The following is a 26,329-nucleotide window of genomic DNA, read 5'->3' on the forward strand; positions in this document are numbered from 1 at the left end:
TTTACGGCTGAAATCATCGATGCCGTAACCGCTTTATGATCGCTGATTCCCTGTTCTGCGTTAACTTTTTCAAATAGTTCGGGTCTGTTTGTCACCAGAAGGTCTAATATGTTATCGCCACGAGTCGGTTCTCTGTTTAACTGCTCAAGGTAATTTTCAGATAAAGCACTTAAAAAAATTTCACTGGATTCTTTGTCCCTGTCACCCGTTACGAACGTCTGAGTCTCCCAGTCTATATCCGGCAAATTAAAATCTCCACCCAGAACTATAACATGGTGGGGAAATCTACTCGAAATATTTTCCAAATTATCCTTCAGGTGCTCAGCCACAACAGCTGCTGAGCCAGGGGGCCTATAGAGACATCCAATTGCCATGTCTGAGCCTGCTTTAACCGTGACCTTCACCCAAATCATTTCACATTTCGGATCTCCGTCAATTTCCTTCGATACTATTGCACTTCTTATCGCTATAAACACGCCTCCCCCTTCACTGTCCAGCCTGTCTCTGCGGTATACATTCCAATCTGAGTTTAGGATTTACTGGACATGGGCTCAATATTTATGCCAAAAAATATTAAAACAAAGGCCTGTCTCAGTGTGAAACTCATTGCGGATCATTAAAGTTGTTAGCTGTTAGTGGGCGTTAATTTAAATCAATGGTGAAAAGATGAAAATATCTGCCGGACCAGTAATCAGTCTGGATGTCCAGCTAGGCATCTCCCAAGTAATCTGGAGATCCAAGTTGAATTTTTTTTTTTCACTTGCCGCTCTTATTTTACGACCCACACCTAACTGTTATGGTGGGTCTTTATTGACCGCTTAGCTGCTGCATCCGGCCCACGGGCCCTGATGCGGATTGTAAGTTCCACACCGGTACCCGCATCCGGTCGCACTGTTGCCCATGTCCCGCCAATTGGAGGCGGATCTTATTTTGATTTTATTTTCATTTTTATTTTCTTTCGTTTTCTTTCTTTGGCAGCTTACCCAGAACCATTTAACAAAAATTCTTCAAAGTGTTTTGAAATTCTTCTGTCCGTAACCGCGCGACTGCTACGGTCGCAGGGTCGAATACTGCCTCGGGCATGGATGTGTGTAATGTCCTTAGGTTAGTTAGGTTTAAGTAGTTCTAAGTTCTAGGGGACTCATGACCTCAGTGTTCAGTACCATGGTGCTCAGAGCCATTTGAACCATTTTGGTTTTGAAATTCGGAAGAGAAATACAAATAAATAGTTATGAATGAAGAAGAAAAGAATGAAGATAGGAAAGGAATAAGTTCGAACTCTCTCCACCGTGGGGTACTGAGGATGAAAGCGTTGGAATTAGCCAGCAAGCCCTTGATCCTCAGGCTCCAGTACCCTTTAATACTACTCTTCTACCAGTAAGATCTATGCTATACTAGGGCTACTTCTAAGCTAATTACATTATTTACGGGTTTAAACTGCGTCGGTGCGCCGACTCCGTTTGTGTCTATGTTTAGTTTTGGATCTATTCCAGCACTTTCCACTTAGTTGGCAACAGTTGTGCTAGGTCTAGGATGTTATTTCTAGTTTAAGGATATTTCTGTCGGGTCATTTGTTCTGTCTTAGTTCTCATCCTCATACTCAATACTATGGTGTGCACATGGGTTTGTCGCCTATACGGAAAATGGAAATTTGTCGTAAGGTCCTATGGGACCAAACTGCAGAGGTCATCGGTCCCTAAGCAAACACACTGTTTCATATAACTTAAACTAACTTACGCTAAGGACAACACAAACCCATGCTCGAGGGAGGACTCGAACCTCTGCGCGGACCGTGACAAGACGCCCCAGACCGAGCGACTACCCCGCGCGGCGTCTATACGGCGTCCCAGGATTGTATTCTTAATGTCACCCGTCTGATGTTATTTCTGTGGGTGCGGTCAGTTCGTCCCATAGTCCTGGTGTTCGGATTGCCTCACATATGTGGTCTACATCTACATGGATCCTCTGCAAATCACATTTAAGTGCCTGGCAGAGGGTTCATCGAACCACCTTTTTCCCTAAATCGCTCCAGGCAAATGCTGGGATGGTTCCTTTGAAAGGGCACGGCCGACTTCCTTCCCCATCCTTCCCTAATCCGATGAGACCGATGACCTCGCAGTTTGGTCTCTTCCCCAAAACAATCCAATCAATCGAACCACCTTCACAATTCTCTATTATTCCAATCTCGTATAGCGCGCGGGGAGAATGAACAGCTATATCTTTCCGTACGAGCTCTGATTTCCCGTATTTTATCTTTGTGATCGTTGCTCCCTATGTAAGTCGGTGTCAACAAAATATTTCCGCATTCGGAGGAGAAAGTTGGTGATTGCAATTTGGTGAGAAGATTCCGTCGCAACGAAAAACGCCTTTCTTTTAATGATGTCCATCCCAAATCCTGTATCATTTCTGTGACACTCTCTCCCACATTTCGCCATATTACAAAACGTGCTGCCTTTCTTTGAACGTTTTCGATGTACTCAGTCAGTCCTATCTGGTAAGGATCCCACACCGCGCAACAGTATTCTAAAAGAGGACGGACAAGCTTAGTGTAGGCAGTTTCCTTACATTTTCTAAGTGTCCTGCCAATGAAACTCAGTCTTTGGTTAACCTTCCACACAACATTTTCTATGTTTCCAATTTAAATTGTTCCTAGGTATTTAATTGAATTTACGGCTTTTAGATTAGACTGATTTATCGTGTAACCGAAGGTTAACGCTTTCTTTTTAGCAGTCATGTGGATGACCTCACACTTTTCATTATTTAGGGTCAACTGCAACTTTTCTTACCATTTCGATATTTCTTCTAAATCGTTTTGCAATTCGTTTTGATCTTCTGATGACTTTATTAGTCGATAAACGACAGCCTCATCTGCAGACTACCGAAGACGGCTGCTCAGATTGTCTCCCAAATCGTTTACATAGATAAGGAACAGTAAAGGGCCTATAACACTACCTTGGGGAACGCCAGAAATAACTTCTGTTTTAGTCAATGACTTTCCGTAAATTATTACGAACTGTGACCTCTCTGACAGGAAATCACAGATCCAGTCACATAACTGAGACGATATGTTCAGTTTGTATGTGTTGTATCCCAAGTGTCGAAATCCCGATCCGGCGAAAATTTTCAGTTTCCCCGTTGATTTAAACCAATGCTAATCTAATTCCTTTGTCTTAGTTGATAGTGGCTGCAGAGTCAAAAATGGCGTGTTTTCTTTCTGACTGTGTCTGAAAGGACGGACACCACATGCATCATTTTGAATCGTTGGTTGCAAGAGTCACTTCTTCCTCTGCGTGGATCTTTATGTCGGTCTTTTAGTCCAGTTTGGGCGCTGAACTCGGAAGGCGGTCATCCAGAGCGGAGCCGCGGAAGTGGCGCCGAAAGCCGCATAGTCACGGCCGGCGAGCAGCGGCAGAGGCAGCGGCGGCGCTCAAAGTGGAACGCAACAATGGAGCGGCGCGCTCTGAGGCGGGCGGCGAGCGAACTAGGGGAACCCCCGCGGCGGCCATTGGCGGCCGCGCTGCTCGCTTGTTTATAGATCGGCGCCTCCAAAAATTGATTCCATTGTGCGCCGCCGCCACGCCGGCAGTTCAAAAGCGCGCCTCTGGCCACGGCTGGGCTCTGCTGCTGAATGTAATCTCAATTACAGGCCGCACTCAGGGGGTGGCAGACCTGTGGCTGCAATGTCTCGGCAAGGCCGCTGCCGCTGACGCTGTTCCGAGTGAAGGAGCAACTGTGTAACACAACGGTCTGAAGCTCGCTCTGAAGTTTCCGTGTACTTCCACCTGAAACGTTCGAGCGTATACATACGAGGAGCGTTCGATAAGTGAAGTATCACATTTTTTCTTAAGCAGATTGGCTTTATTTGGGATTTAAGTATCTATACATCTACATCCGTACTCCGCAATCCACCTGACGGTGTGTGGTGGAGGGTACGTTGAGTACCTCTGTCAGTTCTCCCTTCTATTCCAGTCTTGCATCGTTCCTGAAAAGAAAGATTGTCGGTATGCCTCTGTGTGGACCGTAATCTCTACGATTATACTCAAGGTCTCTTCGCGAGATATACGTAGGAGGGAGCAATATACTGCTTGACTCCTCGGTGAAGATACGTTCTCGAAACTTCAACAAAAGCCCGTACCGAGCTACTGAGCGTCTCCCTTGCAGAGTCTTCCACTGGCGTCTATCAATCATCTCCGCAACGCTTTCGCTATTACTAAATGATCCTGTAACGAAGCGCGCTGCTCTCTGTTGGATCTTCTCTATCTCTTCTATCGACCCTATCTGATACGAATCCCACATCGGTGAGCAGTATTCAAGCACTGGGCGAACAAGTGTACTGTAACGTGCTTCCTTTGTTTTCGGACGGCATTTCCGTAGGATTCTTCCAATGAATCTCTATCTGGCATCTGCTTTACCGACGATTAATTTTATATGGTCATTCCATTTTAAATCACTCCTAATGCCTACTCCCAGATAATTTATGGAATTAAATTACTTCCAGTTGCTGACCTGCTATATTGTAGCTAAATGATAAAGGATCTTTCTTTGTATGTATTCGCAGCACATTACACTTGTCTATATTGAGATTCAATTGCCATCCCCTGCACCATGCGTCAATTCGTTGCAGACAGCATATTATTTCCCAAACTTTTGACTACCGCCGGCCGGAGTGGCCAAGCGGCTCTAGGCGCTACAATCTGGAACGGCGCGACCGCTACGGTGGCAGGTTCCTGCCTCGGGCATGGATGTCTGTGGTGTCCTTAGGTTAGTTAGGTTCAAGTAGTTCTAAGTCTAGGGGACTGATGACCACAGAAGTTAAGTCCCATAGTGCTCAGAGCCACTGAACCATTTTGACTACAAAAAAAAAAAATTGTTCAAATGGCTCTGAGCACTATGAGATTCAACATCTGAGGTCATCAGTCCCCTAGAACTTAAAACTACTTAAACCTAATTAACGTAAGGACATCACACACGTCCATGCCTGAGGCAGGATTCGACCCTGCGACCGTAGCGGTCGCGCGGTTCCAGACTGAAGTGCCTAGAACTGCTCGGCCACACAACGCGGCCTGACTACAAAACCCTGTTTTCTCAACATACTCTTCTTTCAATGCGACGGCCTTACCCCACCTTTCTAGGAGTGTCTATATGCCTGCATCATACCAATCTACTGATCGACGTCGGAGCCAAAGTCTTCGTGTATCAGGAATCTCCCCATCATCCTTGTACTGCTTTCACAGGATTGCATCCTTCTTTGGGCCAAACAGATGGAAGTCGATCCGGCTGTAGGATGGATGAGGTAGAATATTCAAATGAAGTTCTGCAAGCCCTTCTCGGGTTGCGAGACATGTATGATACTTGGGACTTGGTAGATTAATCTGCCACGAGTAATGAGTATGATGGGCAAATATCTATTAGGCGCACTACGAATGTAGTGGTGTGGACATGTTGGGAATGTGGGTCTCACAGGGAGCGTGCAAGGGGTCTGCCATTTAAGCAGGAGATCCCGGGTTCGACTCCCGGTCGTGGCACACATTTTCAACATGTTCCCAATGATGTATATCAATGCATGTTTGCAGCTGGGGTGTCGATTTAATTATCATTTCACACGTGTGAGGCATTGCGTTGTCATGAAGAAGGAGAAGTTCGTTTCCATTTTTGTGGCAAGGAACACGCCGAACTCCCTACTACAATACACTTGTTGATCGTTGCGGCTTTGAACTTTCTCTTCGAAGGAGAGGTGGTATGTGGCCAGTCCATATATTGCCGTTTTGTTTCCGCTTCGAAGTGATAAACCATTATTTCATCACCTGTGAAGGTGTCCGACAAAAATTGTCAGCCTCATAATGTGCAAGCAATGGTCTTTCGTTGCTCTTTATGATCTTCTGACCAGTACCCCAATTGTTTGACGAGTGTGTCAGCACCACCAGCAAAGACGTTCAGTTCAACAGGAAGTTATTTGACCGTTATCTGTCGATCACGTCGAATGAGAGTGTCCACACGTTCCAACTTAGCAAGAGTCACAGCTGTGTGCCGCCGGCCGCGATCCGGGAGATCGGACAGCTTTGCGCGACCTTATTGCGATGATGACAGATGCCTTGCCCAACGACTCACCGTGCTTTTGCTCATTCTAGGCTCTCTGAAGACACCCTGCAAGCATCTGCGAGTATCTTCCGATGCTCGGGTTTTCCACTAAATGAACCTCAATGACAACTGTCTGTTTGGAACATACCTGCGCTACAGACAACATTTTGAAGGTTTGGTATAGCGTCGCCAGCTATCGGGACTTCATGAAACTATTTATTTAAGACAGCCGGTTTGGACAGACTTCGCTGTTATCTTCAGGCCTTGCAAAATCTTGTTATGTGTTCGTTTTACGTTGAACCTCACGCCAAGTTGTCCTTCGGATAAAAATCAGCACATTGTAGAAGGTCTGTTGTAACTAAAATATTTAAATACGTAAAGCACCTTGTGCAAATTACCATACACATACATCGCTCGTGGTAGCATCACAAAACACAGGACACAATAGAACATCTGTTTACATAAGCTGGAAGTATTCTAAACAGTGAAACTCCACTTTAACCGGTGTATAAGGTGTTTTGCAATTTTAAATTTTTTTTTAGCTATTACAGACCTTTAATAATGTGCTGATTTTTATCCACATGATAACTTGGCGAAAGATTCAGCGTTAAATGAACACGTTTCATGACAAAAAGATCTTTTAAAACCTGAAGACGACAGCAAAGTCTGTCGAAACCAGCTGTCTTAAATAAAGAAATATATATCTGACCTAGGCTGTTCAATGTTTTTAACCTTTAGATATACGTACTTTCATTATCACTGATGGACTCAATATGATCTCTATGAAGAAATATCTCACAATCTCCTATAGTCACGGAGAACAATCTCCGCTCAGACTTGAGATTTGAACGCTGGAAGCGACTGCTACAATGTGCTGCTTTCGAAACAGTACGTCAGTACACCACTAGATGTCTGTCTTCCATTAGCATCGGTGATTTCATGCGAAAGGCACCGGTAATTTTTTTTAAAAAATGGTGGTTTCACGTAGGAACCACTGGTACCCATAGGGTTAAAGAAATTGGTGTGTGTACTATATATCGACAGTACTACCTCCTAGGAAAATGTGCCCCTTTCTGTAACCTTCTATTGTATGGTGTTGACATTTGGCAAAAAACCGTAAACTGACTTATAATGTCAAGGTAATCACTGGCTTGTGCATGATGTTGCCGTGCCGGCCTCTGTGGTCGATCGGTTTTAGGCACTTCAGTCCGGAATCGCGCTGCTACTAGGGTCGCAGGTTCAAATCCTGCCTCGGGCATCGATGTGTGTGATGTCCTTAGTTAGGTTTAAGTAGTTCTAAGTCTAGGGGACTGATGACCTCAGATGTTAAGTCCCAGAGTGCTTAGAGCCAGTTGAACCATTTTTGATGTTGCCATCTGGCAAGAGAGACAGTCCGACTGCATCGAGCTGCGTTCGGCGTCATTATGTAGGGAGAAGCAACTGATAAACGATCATCTTTGCTTAAAGCGGAGTGAACGTAAACACATGCGAAAACAGCGAGGGAATGAATTGTTTCTGCCACTAACATCATGTCTAGTTAGATTTTTAAGCCATGAAGAATGACACTTAATGATAGCACAGATCATGTTCCCAAGCCTCTGTAACTGAACGATTAATAATTAAAGTTTGGAATGTAGGAGACGAGGTACTGGCAGAAGTAAAGCTGTGAGGACCGGTCGTGAGTCGTGCTTGGGTAGCTCAGTCGGTAGAGCACTTGTCCGCGAAAGGCAAAGGTCCCGAGTTCGAGTCTCGGTCCGGCATACAGTTTTAATCTGCAAGGAAGTTTCAATAATTAATCAATGTTTTCAGTTTGTTGTATTATGCAACAAATCTAAAATAGTGACTGAAATAAGAAAGAAAATAACTAATGACCAAATCAGTGTAAGCAGTGACTCACTGATCGTGTTAGCAACGAAGACAATAACAAACAGAAATGTGAAACATAACGAGAACAAATAATCACTGAATCACCCTCTCCCTCCCTCTATCCCCTAACCCCAACCCCCCTCTCTCTCTCTCTCTCCCCCTCCCCCCTCTCCCCCTCCCTCCACCACACACATCCTCACACACAAATTCCACTGACATAAAGAGACACACACACACACACACACACACACATGTACCACATGTACACACAGACACGCACACGCACACGAACACGCACATGAAACAAATGAAAAAGTATCAAATCGCATACATAAAACAAACAAAAGACGAAAGATAAACACACAGCATCAGTTGGCCGCACTACACACCGTAAACACTCACGTTCAACACACAAGCAAAAGTGGAAGTGAAGTGTTGTAATAAATGTGGGTGAATAAACGCCGGAAATCGGTCATCTGGAGAATGAGGACAGAGTAAACACATCTCCAGGACGATACTTATGGACTCGAACACATAAGGAATACTAACCCCAAACGATAATTTAACCTCACTAAACTTGTGCTACAAAAGTTTTTTCTAACTTGGAAAACAAGAGAAAAACGTGAGAAAACGCAACACAGTAAAATACAAACAATCCTGTTGGAAGAACATCCGCAACTGAACATTATAGCATAGGTTGAAAATACCGCTTCAGTTGTAAAGTTCTTTATTTTCACACGAGCGGTTTCGGCCTGTTACAACTCCATCCTCAGGTGTTGTAGCTGTGCTGTGGTCCCCGAGCGCTGAGTGTACCAGGCGCCGTGTGCTGCGTATGAGCGGGATCACAGCACAGCTACGACACCAGAGGAATGGCTTATAACAGTCCGAAACCGGTCATGTGAAAATGAAGAACTTTACAACTGGAGCGGTATTTTCAACCTATACAGTAATATACCTGTAACCTCTACGTAATTCATTTATTATGTATATGAAAACAAATATCTATTACAGACCACTGGAGACGCTACATAAATTAAAGAAGCGAAACGCGTATGGCAAGGAACCAACTGCGAAGCATAAAGTTGTAAATGTAAAACATGTTGTTGTTGTGGTCTTCAGTCCAGGGACTGGTTTGATGCAGCTCTCCATGCTACTTTTCTGTGCAAGCTTTTTCATCCCCCAGTACCTACTGCAACCTACATCTTTCTGAATCTGTTTAGTGTATTCATCTGTTGGTCTCCCTCTACGGTTTTTACCCTCCACTGCTAAACTGGTGATCCCTTGATGCCTCAGAACATGTCCTACCAACCGATCCCTTCTTCTAGTCAAGTTGTGTCACAAACTCCTCTTCTCCCCAATTCTATTCAATACCTCCTCATTAGTTATGTGATCTACCCATCTAATCAAAAAATGGTTCAAATGGCTCTGAGCACTATGGGACTCAACTGCTGAGGTTATTAGTCCCCTAGAACTTAGAACTAGTTAAACCTAACTAACCTAAGGACATCACAAACATCCATGCCCGAGGCAGGATTCGAACCTGCGACCGTAGCGGTCTTGCGGTTCCAGACTGCAGCGCCTTTAACCGCACGGCCCCTTCGGCCGGCCCCATCTAATCTTCAGCATTCTTCTGTAGCACCACAGTTCGAAAGTTTCTATGCTCTTCTTGTCCAAACTATTTATCGTCCACGTTTCACTTCCATACATGGCTACACTCCATACAAATACTTTCAGAAACGACTTCCTGACACTTAAATCTATACTCGGTGTTAACAAATTTCTCTTCTTCAGAAACGCTTTCCTTGCCATTGCCAGTCTACATTTATATCCTCTCTACTTCGACCATCATCAATAATTTTAGTCCCCAAATAGCAAAACTCCTTTACTACTTTAAGTGTCCCATTTCCTACTCTAATTCCCGCAGTATCACCCGATTTAATTCCACTACATTCCATTATCCTCGTTTTGCTTTTGTTGATGTTCATCTTATATCCTCGTTTCAAGACACTGTCCATTCCGTTCAACTCCTCTTCCAGGTCCTTTGCTGTCTCTGACAGAATTACAATGTCATCGGCGAACCTCGAAGTTTTTATTTCTTCTCCATGGATTTTAATTCCTACTCCGAATGTTTCTTTTGTTTCCTTTACTGCTTGCTCAGTATGCAGATTGAATAACATCTGGGATAGGCTACAACCCTGTCTCACTGCCTGCCCAACCACTGCTTCCCTTTCATGTCCCTCAACTCTTATAACTGCCATCTGGTTTCTGTGCAAATTGTAAATAGCCTTTCGCTCCCTGTATTTTACCCTGCCACCTTCAGAATTCGAAAGAGGTTATTCCAATCAACGTTGTCAAAAGCTTTCTCCAAGTCTAAAAATGCTAGAAACGTAGGTTTGCCTTTCCTTAATCTATTTTCTAAGATAAGTCGTAGGGTCAGTATTGCCTCATGTCTTCCAATATTTCTACGGAATCCAAACTGATCTTCCCCGAGGTCAGCTTCTACCAGTTTTTCCATTCGTCTGTAAAGAATTCGTGTTAGTATTTTGCAGCTGTGACTTATTAAACTGATAGTTCGGTAATTTTTCACATCTGTCAACACCTGCGTTCTTTGGGAATGGAATTATTATATTTTTCTTGAAGTCTGAGGGTATTTCGCCTCTCTCATACATCTTGCTCACCAGATGGTAGAGTTTTGACCTCCACGAAAGTCAGAATTTCTATGTTTAGCCTGTTACATAGTATTTTGTGAGTCAGGCCCTACCCGCAGATATTTTTTCACGTAAATTGGTACCCAAAAATGTCTTGCAATAGAATATTAAACCATCAGTATGTGTACGTTTGCCGACCGGAGTGGCCGTGCGGTTCTAGGCGCTTCAGTCTGGAACCGCGGGACCACTGCGGTCGCAGGTTCGAATCCTGCCTCGGGAATGGATGTGTGTTGTGTCCTTAGGTTAGTTAGGTTTAATTAGCTCTAAATTCTAGGGGACTGATGACCTCAGAAGTTAGGTCCCATACTGCTCAGAGCCATTTTTTTGTGTACGTTTGGTAATGTTAAACAATAATAATAAAGCTATTTTGTGCCATAGTTCCGATGTCTCACAAAGTATTAAGCATGTAAAGAGGATAGGAGGTAAATAGTGTTAACTGGATTTTGAGTCTACGATTGTACCATTCCACGGATAATCGTCAGCACTCAGTGGCGAAGCCTTATCGCCCGTTCTGGGAGAGGAAGGGGGAGAGGGTAGTAAAGAAATTGCCTCAAGGCGTCCCTCCACCCTCCTCCTCCCCCCCTCCGCCCCCCCCCTCTCAGCGGCTTTTAAACAAATGAGGGCGTGGGTGGCAGTCTGCAGGGCCTGCCTCCCCTTCGGCCCGTGGCGGATGACTCGCCGCGTCCAGAACGCTGGCTGTCTCCGGGGACCACTTCCTTATGATGGCAGGTACCACTGCCGGGCAATCCCTGCACTGCGAACTTCATCACGGCTCCTGTTACTCAGTGAGGCGAACATTTTGAGAACGATTCTCGCACTACGCAGCGGAGTATGTGGCATTTCTACACTACTGGCCACTAAAATTGCTACACCAAGAAAAATGCAGATGATAAACGGGTATTCATTGGACAAATATATTATACTAGAACTGACATGTGATTACATTTTCACGCAATTTGGGTGCACAGATCCTGATAAATCAGAACTACCACCACTGGCCGTAATAACAGCCTTGATACGCCTGGGCATTGAGTCACACTGAGCTTGGATGGCGTGTACAGGTACAGCTGCCCATGCAGCTTCAACACCATACCTCAGTTCATCAAGAGTAGTGACTGGCGTATTGTGACGAGCCAGTTGCTCGGCCACCATTGACCAGACGTTTTCAATTGGTGAGAGATCTGGAGAATGTGCTGGCCAGGGCAGCAGTCGAACATTTTCTGTATCCAGAAAGACCCGTACAGGACCTGCAACATGCGGTCGTGCATTATCCTGCTGAAATGTAGGGTTTCGCACGGATCGAATGAGGGGTAGAGCCACGGGTCGTAACACATCTGAAATGTAACGTCCACTGTTCAAAGTGCCGTCAATGCGAACAAGAGGTGACCGAGACGTGTAACCGATGGCACCCCATACCATCATGCCGGGTGATAGGCCGGTATGGTGATGACGAATGCACGCTTCCATTGTGCGTTCACCGCGATGTCGCCAAACACGGATGCGACCGTCGTGATGCTGTAAATGGAACTTGGATTCGTCCGAAAAAATTACTTTTTACCCTTCGTGCACCCAGGTTCGTCGTTTACACCATCGCAGGCGCTCCTGGCTGTGATGCAGCGTCAAGGGTAACCGCAGCCATGGTCTCCGAGCTGATAGTCCATGCTGCTGCAAACGTCGTTGAACTGTTCGTGCAGATGGTTGTTGTCTTGCAAACGTCCCCATCTGTTGACTCAGGGATCGAGACGTGGCTGGACGATCCTTTACAGTCATGCGGATAAGATGGTTGGTTGGTTGGTTGTTTTCGGGAAGGAGACCAGACAGCGAGGTCATCAGTCTCATCGGATTAGGGAAGGATGGGGAAGGAAATCGGCCGTCCCCTTTGAAAGGAACCATCCCGCCATTTGCCTGGAGCGATTTAGGGAAATCACGGAAAACCTAAATCAGGATAGCCGGACGCGGGATTGAACCGTCGTCCTCCCGAATGCGAGTCCAGTGTCTAACCACTGCGCCACCTCGCTCGGTTGCGGATAAGATGCCTGTCGTCTCGACTGCTAGTGATACGAGGCCGTTGAGATCCAGCACGGCGTTCCGTATTACCCTCCTGAACCCACCGATTCCATATTCTGCTAACAGTCATAGGATCTCGATCAACGCGAGCAGCTATGTCGCGATACGATAAACCGCAATCACGATAGGCTGCAATCCGTTTATCAAATTCGGAAACGTGATGGTACGCATTTCTCCTCCTTGCACGAGGCATCACAATAACGTTTCACAGGCAACGCCGGTCAACTGCTGTTGCTGTATGAGAAATTGGTTGGAAAGTTGCCTCACGTCAGCACGTTGTACGTGTCGCCACCGGTGCCAACCTTGTGTTAATGTTCTGAAGAGCTAATCATTTGCATATCACAGCATCTTCTTCCTGTCGGTTAAATTTCGCGTCTATTGCACGTCATCTTCGTGGTGTAGTAATTTTAATGGCCAGTACTGTAAAACTTCCTGACAGATTAAAACTTTGTGACGCACTGATCCTCGAACCCGGTACCTTGTTTTGCTCGGAAAATACTCTTATCGAATGATTAATCTTCCTTTTCATTTCGGTATATTAACCCACCTTCTTCTCGACGAAGCTCCCTTCATTTGCGTTGGCAGTAACTAAGACAACCGGTTTCGGTTATATTGGGTTTTCTTCCACGCTCGTTTAGCCCAGCAGTTAAAAACACTCAAAATAACCAGTTTCTCCAATAACCGGTTTTCTGTTTTTGATTTCTATTGTTTGCCCAATAAACGTAGAAAACGAACAAAGATTGAAATATTTTGTCTCTCGGTTTCACGTTAAATAGAATAAAAATATTAAATTAAGTAGGCAAATAAAAGAAAGTTCGTCCACAGTTCACTATTTTTCTCGAAAAGGGGTTGTTGGTTGAATGCTGCGATAAATCACCATAATTCTCCTATTGATTAATTTTTTAAGCTCTGTTCAAAAGCCACGTTGTAATCGGAGGCCATACTGCTATTTGGGCTTACGAAGAAGTTCTGCAGGGTGAAAACTAAGATTGAAGAATATTTTTCGTGTTAATTTGTCTGTTTTTTAATGGCTTCAAGTAGATGAAGGCGTATTATGCAGACACAGGCAGTAGACCAGCTACTTTGTATTGTTACTGTATGCTATCAATGAAGTGTTCTTCCCGCGCGGGATTAGCCGCGCGGTCTAGGGCGTTGCAGTCATGGACTGTGCGGCTGGTCCCTTCGGAGGTTCAAGTCCTCCCTCGGGCATGGGTGTGTGTGTTTGTCCTTAGGATAATTTAGGTTAAGTAGTGTGTAAGCTTAGGGACTGATGACCTTAGTAGTTAAGTCCCATAAGATTTCACACACATTTGAACATTTTGAACTGTTGTTAAATTTTTAACTTATTACTGTTACCATAATTTCCTTCCTGTTTTATTATTTCATACAAATGGCAGACAGGTATTTAATCTTTTAAGGCAAGTGAAGCGTTGTGACGGAATAGTGAGAAACTATCGAACAGACAAAGTGGAGAAAAGTATTGCACACCGCACGTAGACACGTACCTTAAGACAACTCACTATCTCAGCAATGCTGTACCATTTATTATGCCTTGCGTGTGTTGCTACTTTGTATTGGCATTCTTATTAAAAAAGGACTGATTGTTTTTCCCATTTTCTATAATAACCCCGCAATGTTTCAAACCAAAAAAATTTTACATATAAAGGATACTCCCTTCTAAAAAGGGTTTCTTTAAACAAGAAAAATGTTAGGACTGCTGCTATGGCGATTTGATATTTCGGTTTTTACTAGGTTATTAGAAAAAATTACTCTTATAATCAAGAGCAAAGAAATACCGAAATCACCGGTTATTCAGAACTAGTCCCTACTTGCCACTTAATTAGACACATTTTTTTTTCAAGATGATTTACTAAAATAATGGTTTTCCTCGAATATTTAAAAAAAAAAAAGCAATCCGTCTTCAGGCCACGAGTGGCCTACCGGGACTATCCGACCGCCGTGTCATCCTCAGTGGAGAATGCGGATAGGAGGGGCGTGGGGTCAGCACACCGCTCTCGCGGTCGTTATGATTGTATTATTGACCGAAGCCACTACTATTCGGTCGAGTAGCTCCTCAATTGGCATCACGAGGCTGAGTGCACCCCGAAAAATGCCAACAGCGCATGGCGGCCTGGATGGTCACCCGTCCAAGTGGCGACCACGCCCGACTGCGCTTAACTTCGGTTATCTGACGGGAACCGGTGTATCCACTGCGGCTAGGCCGTTGCTCTGGTTATTTCAAAGGCGTACTTAAAATAGCTGTGTATGGTAGACTTTCAGTATTGGTGGATAAGTCAAGTGAGGCCCATACATGAATTAGGCATAAATACTGTAGGCCGTTGCTGAGCGTTTTCTCAGCAATATCTTTTCTTCTAGGAGTGGCAGTAGCACAAGGTGCGCGAACTTCTGTGAAGTTTGGAAGGTGGGAGATGAGGTTAGTGGCAGAAGAAAAGCTGTGAAGGTGGGTCGTGAGTAGGGAAATGCATTAGGAGAGCTGTGATTTGTACTCAAGTGATTCACGGAAAAGGTTTCCGTCGTGGTTATGGCCGCACAACGTGATATAGACGCGGAATGGGAGTTGGAGCTAGACGCATGAGACGATATCGTAAATCGTTAGGAAATTCAATATTCTGAGAAGAAGCACTGTCAGGCGTGTGCGGAGAATACAAAATTTCAGGCATTACCTCTCACCATGGACACCATGGACGGCCTTCACTTGACGAAAGAGAGCAGCGGCGTTTCCATAGAGTTGTCGGTGCTAGCAGACAAGCAGCTCTGCGTGAGGTAAATTGCTAACAGCACGACATCGGCTGCAACGCCTCTCCTGCGATCGTGACCATATCGATTGGACCTTAGACAACTGTGTACTGGTCAGAGCAGTCCCGATTTCAGTTGGTATGAGCTGACGGTAAGGATAGAGTGTGTGGCATACCCGACGAAGGCATTGACCCAGACTGGCAACGGGGCACTTTGCAAGCTGGAGGTGTCTCCACAATGGTATGGGCCGTGTTTACATGCAACTGACTACGTGCTTTGGATGTTCGGCTATTTGGAGACCATATGTAGCCCTTCATGGACTTCGTGTTCCTGAACAAAAATCGAATTTTTATCGATGACAATTCGCCATGTCACCGAGGCACAATTTGGTATCGGCCGTGTTTACATGCAACTGACTACGTGCTTTGGATGTTCGGCTACTTGGAGACCATATGCAGCCCTTCATGGACTTCGTGTTCCTGAACAAAGATCGAATTGATGACAATTCGCCATGTCACCGAGGCACAATTTGGTATGGGCCGTGTTTACATGCAACTGACTACGTGCTTTGGATGTTCGGCTATTTGGAGACCATATGCAGCCCTTCATGGACTTCGTGTTCCTGAACAAAAATCGAATTTTTATCGATGACAATTCGCCATGTCACCGAGGCACAATTTGGTATCGGCCGTGTTTGCATGCAACTGACTACGTGCTTTGGATGTTCGGCTACTTGGAGACCACATGCAGCCCTTCATGGACTTCGTGTTCCTGAACAAAAATCGAATTTTTATCGATGACAATTCGCCATGTCACCGAGGCACAATTTGGTATGGGCCGTGTTTACATGCAACTGACTACGTGCTTTGGATGTTCGGCTACTTGGAGACCACATGCAGCCCTTCATGGACTTCGTGTTCCTGAACAAAAATCGAATTTTTATCGATGACAATTCGCCATGTCACCGAGGCACAATTTGGTATGGGCCGTGTTTACATGCAACTGACTACGTGCTTTGGATGTTCGGCTACTTGGAGACCATATGCAGCCCTTCATGGACTTCGTGTTCCTGAACAAAAATCGAATTTTTATCGATGACAATTCGCCATGTCACCGAGGCACAATTTGGTATGGGCCGTGTTTACATGCAACTGACTACGTGCTTTGGATGTTCGGCTACTTGGAGACCATATGCAGCCCTTCATGGACTTCGTGTTCCTGAACAAAAATCGAATTTTTATCGATGACAATTCGCCATGTCACCGAGGCACAATTTGGTATGGGCCGTGTTTACATGCAACTGACTACGTGCTTTGGATGTTCGGCTACTTGGAGACCATATGCAGCCCTTCATGGACTTCGTGTTCCTGAACAAAAATCGAATTTTTATCGATGACAATTCGCCATGTCACCGAGGCACAATTTGGTATGGGCCGTGTTTACATGCAACTGACTACGTGCTTTGGATGTTCGGCTATTTGGAGACCATATGTAGCCCTTCATGGACTTCGTGTTCCTGAACAAAAATCGAATTTTTATCGATGACAATTCGCCATGTCACCGAGGCACAATTTGGTATCGGCCGTGTTTACATGCAACTGACTACGTGCTTTGGATGTTCGGCTACTTGGAGACCATATGCAGCCCTTCATGGACTTCGTGTTCCTGAACAAAGATTGAATTGATGACAGTTCGCCATGTCACCGAGGCACAATTTGGTATGGGCCGTGTTTACATGCAACTGACTACGTGCTTTGGATGTTCGGCTATTTGGAGACCATATGCAGCCCTTCATGGACTTCGTGTTCCTGAACAAAAATCGAATTTTTATCGATGACAATTCGCCATGTCACCGAGGCACAATTTGGTATCGGCCGTGTTTACATGCAACTGACTACGTGCTTTGGATGTTCGGCTACTTGGAGACCACATGCAGCCCTTCATGGACTTCGTGTTCCTGAACAAAAATCGAATTTTTATCGATGACAATTCGCCATGTCACCGAGGCACAATTTGGTATGGGCCGTGTTTACATGCAACTGACTACGTGCTTTGGATGTTCGGCTATTTGGAGACCATATGCAGCCCTTCATGGACTTCGTGTTCCTGAACAAAAATCGAATTTTTATCGATGACAATTCGCCATGTCACCGAGGCACAATTTGGTATGGGCCGTGTTTACATGCAACTGACTACGTGCTTTGGATGTTCGGCTACTTGGAGACCATATGCAGCCCTTCATGGACTTCGTGTTCCTGAACAAAAATCGAATTTTTATCGATGACAATTCGCCATGTCACCGAGGCACAATTTGGTATGGGCCGTGTTTACATGCAACTGACTACGTGCTTTGGATGTTCGGCTACTTGGAGACCATATGCAGCCCTTCATGGACTTCGTGTTCCTGAACAAAAATCGAATTTTTATCGATGACAATTCGCCATGTCACCGAGGCACAATTTGGTATGGGCCGTATTTACATGCAACTGACTATGTGTTTTGGATGTTCGGCTACTTGGAGACCATATGCAACCCTTCATGGACTTCGTGTTCCTGAACAAAAATCGAATTTTTATCGATGACAATTCGCCATGTCACCGAGGCACAATTTGGTATGGGCCGTGTTTACATGCAACTGACTATGTGTTTTGGATGTTCGGCTACTTGGAGACCATATGCAGCCCTTCATGGACTTCGTGTTCCTGAACAAAAATCGAATTTTTATCGATGACAATTCGCCATGTCACCGAGGCACAATTAGGTATGGGCCGTGTTTACATGCAACTGACTATGTGTTTTGGATGTTCGGCTACTTGGAGACCATATGCAGCCCTTCATGGACTTCGTGTTCCTGAACAAAAATCGAATTTTTATCGATGACAATTCGCCATGTCACAGAGGCACACTTGTCCCTGATTGCTATATACATAGCAAACAGGATGTTGTATTTGTAGCTTACTGGTTTGTGATTAGAATACCACTTGAAACGGTTCTAGGCGCTTCAGTCTGGAACCGCGTGACCGCTCCGGTCGCAGGTTCGAATCCTGCCTCGGGCATGGTTGTGTGTGATGTCCTTAGGTTAGTTAGGTTTAAGTAGTTCTAAGTTCTAGGGGACTGATGACCTCAGATGTTAAGACCCATAGTGCTCAGAGCCATTTGAACTTGAAACGGCGAGAGAAATAGGGAAAGAGTAGATGGGCAGAGGGGTCGGAGAAAGTGGACATAGAAAACGAAAAGGAGGAGATGGACAGAGATAGGGGACAACAGTAAGTGAATAGGGAGGGCGGAGGAGAAGATGTAGAGAGACGGGGGGAAAAGAGGAGATAGTCAATGAAAGGAGGAGGGGGAGATGTAGAGAGACAGGGGAGAGAATTAGATTAGGACGTATACCTAATTACTATACATATTAGAAAAATGTGCTTTCTTCTTTGCTTCTTTTCCGTATAAGCAGACTGGGCCACAGAAAAGCGTGGCCGGGTACAGCTAGTATTGAATAAAATAAATCATAACACAGTCTGGCTGAGCGAATGGCATTGTGCAGATTGTAGAACTCTAGCAAGCGCCATCAAGCGGTTAATCCGTAGTGATTCAGAATGGTTTGGATCTGAGTACTGATTATCAAGACGGGACTCTGCGTTTTGCATCGCATATTAAGGCTGTGGCTTACAGACTGGCCTTACGCAAGAGAAATTAGCTTCCCGTTTCTAACCTATACTGCCTGAATAATGTGTTAATATATGAGCTGGTGTGCAGGAGAAAGTGAGTTGCAGTGATGCTGATTCTGCAGCCGCGGATCTCGCAGAAGAGCACATAGCCTCAGGTGCCCTGCTGTTGAAATCTTACGGAAGACAAATAGTGAGAGTATTGTGTAATTATATGTCGTTGGCCCTGAGCAGCTTGCAACGTAAGTGAATGGCACACGTTCTAGTGTAGCTGTAGGCGATACTGTTGATGATGAAAGTAAAATGATAAACGGAGCAGATGTGTGATTAATCGAACTGTCTTCCCCCTGATTACCTGTTAGATGGAATATTTGGTCTCAGCTGCCAGTCCCGTGCTGTACCGACCAACGTGCTACAAGACTCCGTCCCGTCTAGCACGGCGTTCTGATATCTAAATAAAACCTTTAATATGAGGCAATAGGGAAAAGCTATAGAGCAGAAGACAGATCTGGTAAAAATAGAATATGTTCAGCACAAGCATATGAAATGCCTTGCTGCAATGGATACACCGGTTCCCGTGAGATCACCGAAGCTAAGCGCTGTCGGGCGTGGTCGACACTTGGATGGGTGACCATCCAGGCGGCCATGCGCTGTAGCCGTTTTTCAGGGTGCACTCAGCCTCGTGATGCCAATTGAGGAGCTACTCGACCGAATAGTAGCGGCTTCGGTCAAGAATACCATCATAACGACCGGGAGAGCAGTGTGCTGACCCCACGCCCCTCCTATCCGCATCCTCCACTGAGGATGACACGGCGGTCGGATGGTCCCGGTAGGCCACTCGTGGCCTGAAGACGGAGTACAAGCATATGAAATGCGAGGTAGCCTGTTATATTCTACATGGCTTAAGCAACAACCTTGCACGGAAACGTCTTGTTGCAGCTCAAGAAAAAAATAATAGGATGAATAGATGAACTGAACTGCGAGTAACTAGCACGGCCTCCTTTTAGGTAGAGAGTCCAAACTGATGATTGCGTTGGAAATAATAGCCAACAGATCTGCGATGACTGAAGCTGAAACAGAAGACGCACAAACTACACTGTAAGGAGAAAAAAAAGCGACGAATCCCGAATTATCCGACTGTCCTGCCAGTCTAGAGGAACTTTGCATCATAATTCAGGATAACACAGGCACTACAATATCGTATTTATCCTCCGACAGAGGCAAACCGACTTTCAAGTAAAATGTCTCACCTGGCTGAAAATGACTTATAAGTTCGTGGCGCCCTCCATTGGTAATGCTGGAATTCAGTATGGTGTTTGCCCACCCTTAGACTTGATGGCAGCTTCCATTCTCGCTGGCGTACGTTCAGTCAGGTACTGGAAGGATTCTTGGGGAATATTGGTCGGTGAGTCCTAGCACGAAGTCGGCGTTGCAGAACATTCGAAAGGTGCTCTAAAGGATTCAGGTCAGGACTCTGCGCTGATCAGTCTATTACAGGGATGTTATTGTCGTGTAATCAATCCGCCACGGGCCGTGCATTATGAACAGGTGCTCGATCGTGTTGAAAGATGCAATCACCATTCCCAAATTGCCCTTCAACAATGGGAAGCAAGAAGGTGCTTAAAACATCAATGTAGGCCTGTGCTGTGATAGTTCCACGCGAAACAACAAGGGGTGCAAGCCCCCTCCATGAAAAACACGACCATACCATAACACCACCACCTCCGAATTTTCAGATGACGTTCACCGGGCATTCGCCATTCCCACATCCTGCCATCTGATCACCACATTGTGTACCGTGATTCGTCACTCCACACAACGTTTTTCCATTGTTCAATCCTCCAATGTTTGCGCTCCTTACACCAAGACAGGCGTCGTTTGACATTTACCGGCGTGATGTGTGGCTTATGAGCAGCCGTTCGACCATGAAATCCAAGTTTTCTGACCTCCAGCCTAACTGTCATAGTATTTGCAGTCGATCCTGGTATAGTTTGGAATGCCTGTGTGATGGTCTCGATAGATGTGTGCCTATTACACATTACGACGAATTTAGTCAAAAGTAAACTGGAAAACATTGTCTAACAGGCTAATTTAGTGGCAACTAGCATGGCTTCTTTACTTGATATGGCTGTAGAGCTAAACAGATGAGTATATCACAGGTTTTAATCTGTGCAGAGTTCAAAACCTGTTTTTTGATGACCTATTTCATTCCACAACCATATCAAGTGATGAAGTCACGCTAATTGCCAGTAAATTAGCCTATTACACAAATGTTCTCGCATTTCCTTTCGACAAAATTGGTTTATTTAACCGAAAATACATATTTCCTCCCCCACTGCACCCTCCTCTCCCCCTCCTCCACCCCTCCCCCTCCCGCCAGGACACTCCCAGCAGACTTCATTCCTTGTCGTGTTTTTTTAAGTGTCTTCGTACTGGACTGTGTTAATACTTCGGCCAGGCCAATTTTTAACATGTCCATGTGACTTCAGTGTATTTTATGTGCTCCACGAATCGCCAACGGTGTTTTTTTATCTTCATGTCGACTTTTTTAACTGTCCCACAATGAACATCTTTGTGTCAGTGTATATTTCAACCCCCCTTGTCTCCACCTATTATATTTTTATTTACATCTTTTTTGCGCCTTCTTTGTGTATAGTTTCCTCTTTTTTAAATGTAGTGTCACTCGGCTGTAGAGCGGCTGATTATGCCGCTGCCCATAAGGGGCAGGAGAATGAAATGACAATAAAGAAAAATAAAATTAACTGTGACGCGTGTTTTATGGAAGTCTAATATTTTTTTATGCTTGTAACACTTGATATTAGTCATGGCAGATACCCAGATGGTGTAATAATGCCTCGTGTACAGTCAAATGGCTGTTATATGTTTCAAAAAGTTTTATATGGTTGAAGGTATTGTATTGTATGTTAACCGGGGACCTAGAAACGACGGAGAGGCTCCGTCCCCGCCGCAGCCGCAGTGGTCCACAACCCCACGACGACTACCGCAGTCCACTTCACCCCTCCGCCGCCCCACACCGAACCCAGGGTTATTGTGCGATTCGGTCCCAGGTGGACCCCCCAGGGAACGTCTCACACCAGACGAGTGTAACCCCTATGTTTGCGTGGTAGAGTAATGGTGGTGTACGCGTACGTGGAGAACTTGTTTGTGCTGCAATCGCCGACGTAGTGTAATTGAGGCGGAATAAGGGGAACCAGCTCGCGTTCGCCGAGACAGATGGAAAACCGCCTAAAAACAATCGACAGACTCGCCGGGCGGGTTCGTGCCGGGGACCAGACGCTCCTTCCCGCCTGGAAAGCCGTGCGTTAGACCGCACGGCCAACCGGGCGGGCATTGGTTGAAGGTAGACACCAAAGTAAAATAATTAGGTATTTGAACCGTCGGCCTACCGAATGCGAAGGCAGTGTCTTGCGCACTGCGCCACCTCCCTTCGGTATGACGGAGAAAGCGCTGGCATCGACTGTATGGGTCACTGGAAAAAGCGGTCGTTATCAAAATGGCTCTGAGCACTATGGGAGGTTTTATCTGCTGAGGTCATCAGTCCCCTAAAACTTAGAACTACTCAAACCTAAGTTAACCGAAGGAGATCACACACATCCATGCCCGAGGCAGGATTCGAACCTGCGACGGTAGAGATCGTGCGGTTCCAGGCTGTAGCGCCTAGAACCGCTCGGCCACTCCGGCCGGCGGTCGCTATCGCTCCAGTATTTAGCCCCGCCGCATGTCGCCGTGTCCCGTCCACATGCAGAAGCGAAACGTCCTCCGAACACGAGCTGCCTTCAAATTTCCGCCGGCCGCGCGTCCGTGTCGCAGATTGCGGTTCCGAGGCTGGATCCGTCCGCCAGCGGCGCCCAATTTGGTGCGGGGCGGTCCGCCTCCGTCCGATAACGGATTTACCGCCCCCGCCGCCGCCCCCACCAGACGGGCGCCGGGCTGGCTGGCTGGCAGGGCCGCCCTTTGAAGAAATTTAGCTGTCGTCTCGTCGAGTTGGCATCCAATTTGGAGGCTCCTTCCTCGGGCTAAAGCCGTCCTAAATTAGAGATAGCGCCGCCCTTAATCCCTCCTCTCGGCGTCCTCGCCTGCCCCCCCTCCCTTCCTGCTCCCCTCCCCTCACCCCTCTAACCCCCCCCCCCAACACTCACAGTGTCTGTCCTCCTCTCCCCACCCCCTCCTCCCACTATTCGTCTATCTCTCTGCGTCCTTCGCGGCTGTCGTCCGCTTTCCCATCAACGCAGACGGATGAAGCGGGCGCGCTGCTCGCTATAATTGCACTCGCTGGCAACGGACAGCCGCGTCTGACAACGCCACACAAAAGGTGCGGCTGGATCCCTTGACAACAGTTCTTTACGGTTACTCAGGCACCGGCGCTCCGGCTCAGTGCGGCGATATGGCGAAACATTCCTCTCTTTCTCTGTAGAGGACTGCTGATATTTCTAAAATATCGGGTCCGCAGCTCGTGGTCGTGCGGTAGCGTCCTCGCTTCCCGCACCCGGGTTCTCGGGTTCGATTCGCGGCGGGGTCAGGTATTTTCTCTGCCTCGTGATGACTGGGTGCTGTGTGATGTCCTTAGGCTAGTTAGGTTTAAGTAATTCTAAGTTCTAGGGGACTGATGACCATAGATGTTAAGTCCCATAGTGCTCAGAGCCCTTTGAACCAATCTAAAATATCGGGGAATGCGGTGTATAGATATTTAAAAGACATTGCTATCGGTCATCGATGTATCCAAAGAATTACCGACATATGGACGAAAAAATATCGACGTACCGGCCAAAAAAAATATCGGATGCACATTGTAAGGATACTGCCGATTTTAGAGCTGTATATTTAAGTGCCGGCCAGGGTGGCCGACCGGTTCTAGGCGCTACAGTCTGGAACCGCTCGACCACTACGGTCGCAGGTTCGAATCCTGCCTCAGGCATGGATGTGTGTGATGTCCTTGGGTTAGTAAGGTTTAAGTGGTTGTAAGTTCTAGGGGACTGATGACCTCAGAGGTTAAGTCCCATAGTGGTCAGAGCTATTTGAACCATCCGCTATGGAAAGACGGTAGTTAGTGTTATTCTGAAGAAGGTTGGGTTATCCCGACTGAAACCTAAGTAAATTCTAGACAAACGGTGCAAATGAGGCTGTTAATTATTAAAATTAAAACCATAAAAGGTCTCCGACTGGTCTACTGTTCGGTTGCGTCATGTCACTTCCTGTCGACTTCCCTGTTTTCCCATTTCTACAAACGTCAGCGACCCAGCAGTTGTAGTGTCAAAATTCCGTAGTGAAGCTAAAACGTTGCAGTTTCTGGTGGTAACGCCGAGCGCCGATTACGTCAGCATTTCACCTCGCACGTCTTTGCCCACCGCAGAGACCAATCTTACCATTTAGATTTTTGTTCATCAGTCTCAGTAAATGTTTTTGTAGAATGTGAAGAAATGGCACACCATTTGTGTTAAAAATGGTTTTTTAACGCAATTGGTGTGATATTTCTTTACATCGGAAATCATCTATTCCATTCTCACCGCCCCCTACCCCCCCCCCCCCCCCTCCCAATCCCCGATGCAATCAGACTTCTTCTTTTGTCGCCAAATATATTTGCTTCACACAGTCGAAGAGGAATATTGGACGTGGTGAAAGCTCAAAAAGCAGTAAGACTCCCTCGCACAGTGAAAGTAAAATTATCCCCTACTACAATTACAAAAGAACAAATTCAAATATTTATTGAAAATTGCAAAAATTAGAAATAATATAAAATAAAAATATGGGCACTTGATATTGCCATTTCGACATCGATATATCAATACATTGGTGGAAAAAATATTGCTGGTTTATATCGATCGTTTTGACAATAAAGTATCGGTATGTCGATATTCTGTCAAAAGCCGTACTCTGTCCTTCAATTCGACACCACCTGGTGTAGACAGTCGCTGTGTTGTCGTCTCATGAAAGGAAATATTTTCTCTTTGCAATAACTGTGAGTCTGTCTTGTGAATAAAACCGTCTGGATCGCTTAATCTCTTTATTTACTACATCGTTTCGGCTTTTCTCATCATCAGATATCGAAAAACTCAGCATTTGCAAAACAAAGTCCGGTGTCGGTATTAACAAACGTTTTTACTACTGACACGGGCACCCACACCATTATATTATCATCAGTACTGACATTCGACGCTGTTTTGCAAGCAGTAAGTTCTTTTGATATCTGATTATGGCGGTAGATGAGTCGCCGTAAAAAATAAAGACGATTTTTTCCCCGGAATCCATCGGAACAGATATTTCACAGACTTATAAGTTCACGCAAAATTGAGTGTACTAGAGCCTCCGATATGCCTGAAGAGCTCCCTAGACTCTCAACGTTTGTGTACAATAATACTGTGCAATATTGCTGAAGTTCTCCTAAGACTACTCAATGAAAATATCGAACAATATTTTGCAACATTTGAAAGCAAGAAAAAAATTGGTCTCATGCGAGTAGAACTCACGCAATGAGGGTTTCGTGCAAACTCAATTTATATATTATCCATCCTTGGGTATCGAGAAGCTCGACAATTTTTGGCTGTTATAGATATCGATAGTGACAGGATTTTAGTCCCAGGAATTCCAAGACAGTGTCAAAATCTCGACAGTAGTGTCTCAGACTATCCCGGACATACAAAAAGAAATGAGCAATGAACTTTATGTATGTAGAGAGAGAAGTTAACAAAACGTTTAATTTGTCTACGTACTAAAACATGACGGAGACTTACATTTTACGTTTCTATGCAGTAATAATCGTCTATTATGCTTTTGGCAGAAAATGCAATGCATGGAAAAATGGAAGAAGATTTTTTTTGTCATATAATTAGAACTTTACAAATTTTAAATTTTTTGTTTTACTTGTATTGTGGGACCTTGTTTCTCGGAGAATTTCATGATTCTTCGTCAACGGGAAGTACCGTTTAGGTTTTGATAAGTGAGTTTACGAGTACTGAAATACGTGACATACATACCGAATCTTTTAATTACATTGATTTAAAAGTTTAAATCGTTTATACCGCCGAGAGATCATAACTTTTAGTATGTGACATAAATTTTAACTTGATACACCGAACTGTTCCAGAGGCAAACGGTCTTAACAAACGAACGAATAGACAGAAGGCTAAAAAATGAAAAAAAAAATTTCGTGTCCTATAATCACAAGTTAGCAGT

At 45.3% G+C, this 26,329-nt stretch overlaps 1 protein-coding gene and 1 non-coding gene across 2 annotated transcripts in view; both read left to right on the forward strand.

Annotated features, from left to right (window-relative positions):
• LOC124718709 (homeotic protein proboscipedia-like) overlaps window positions 1-26,329 on the forward strand; it is a 626,981-nt gene that overhangs the window by 194,797 nt on the left and 405,855 nt on the right. The window lies entirely within an intron of this gene.
• Window positions 7,765-7,839, forward strand: Trnas-cga. The gene has a single exon. It is a non-coding gene; the product is annotated as a tRNA-Ser (tRNA).

This window comes from Schistocerca piceifrons, chromosome 10, assembly GCF_021461385.2.
Source record: "Schistocerca piceifrons isolate TAMUIC-IGC-003096 chromosome 10, iqSchPice1.1, whole genome shotgun sequence".
Lineage (NCBI taxonomy): Eukaryota > Metazoa > Arthropoda > Insecta > Orthoptera > Acrididae > Schistocerca > Schistocerca piceifrons.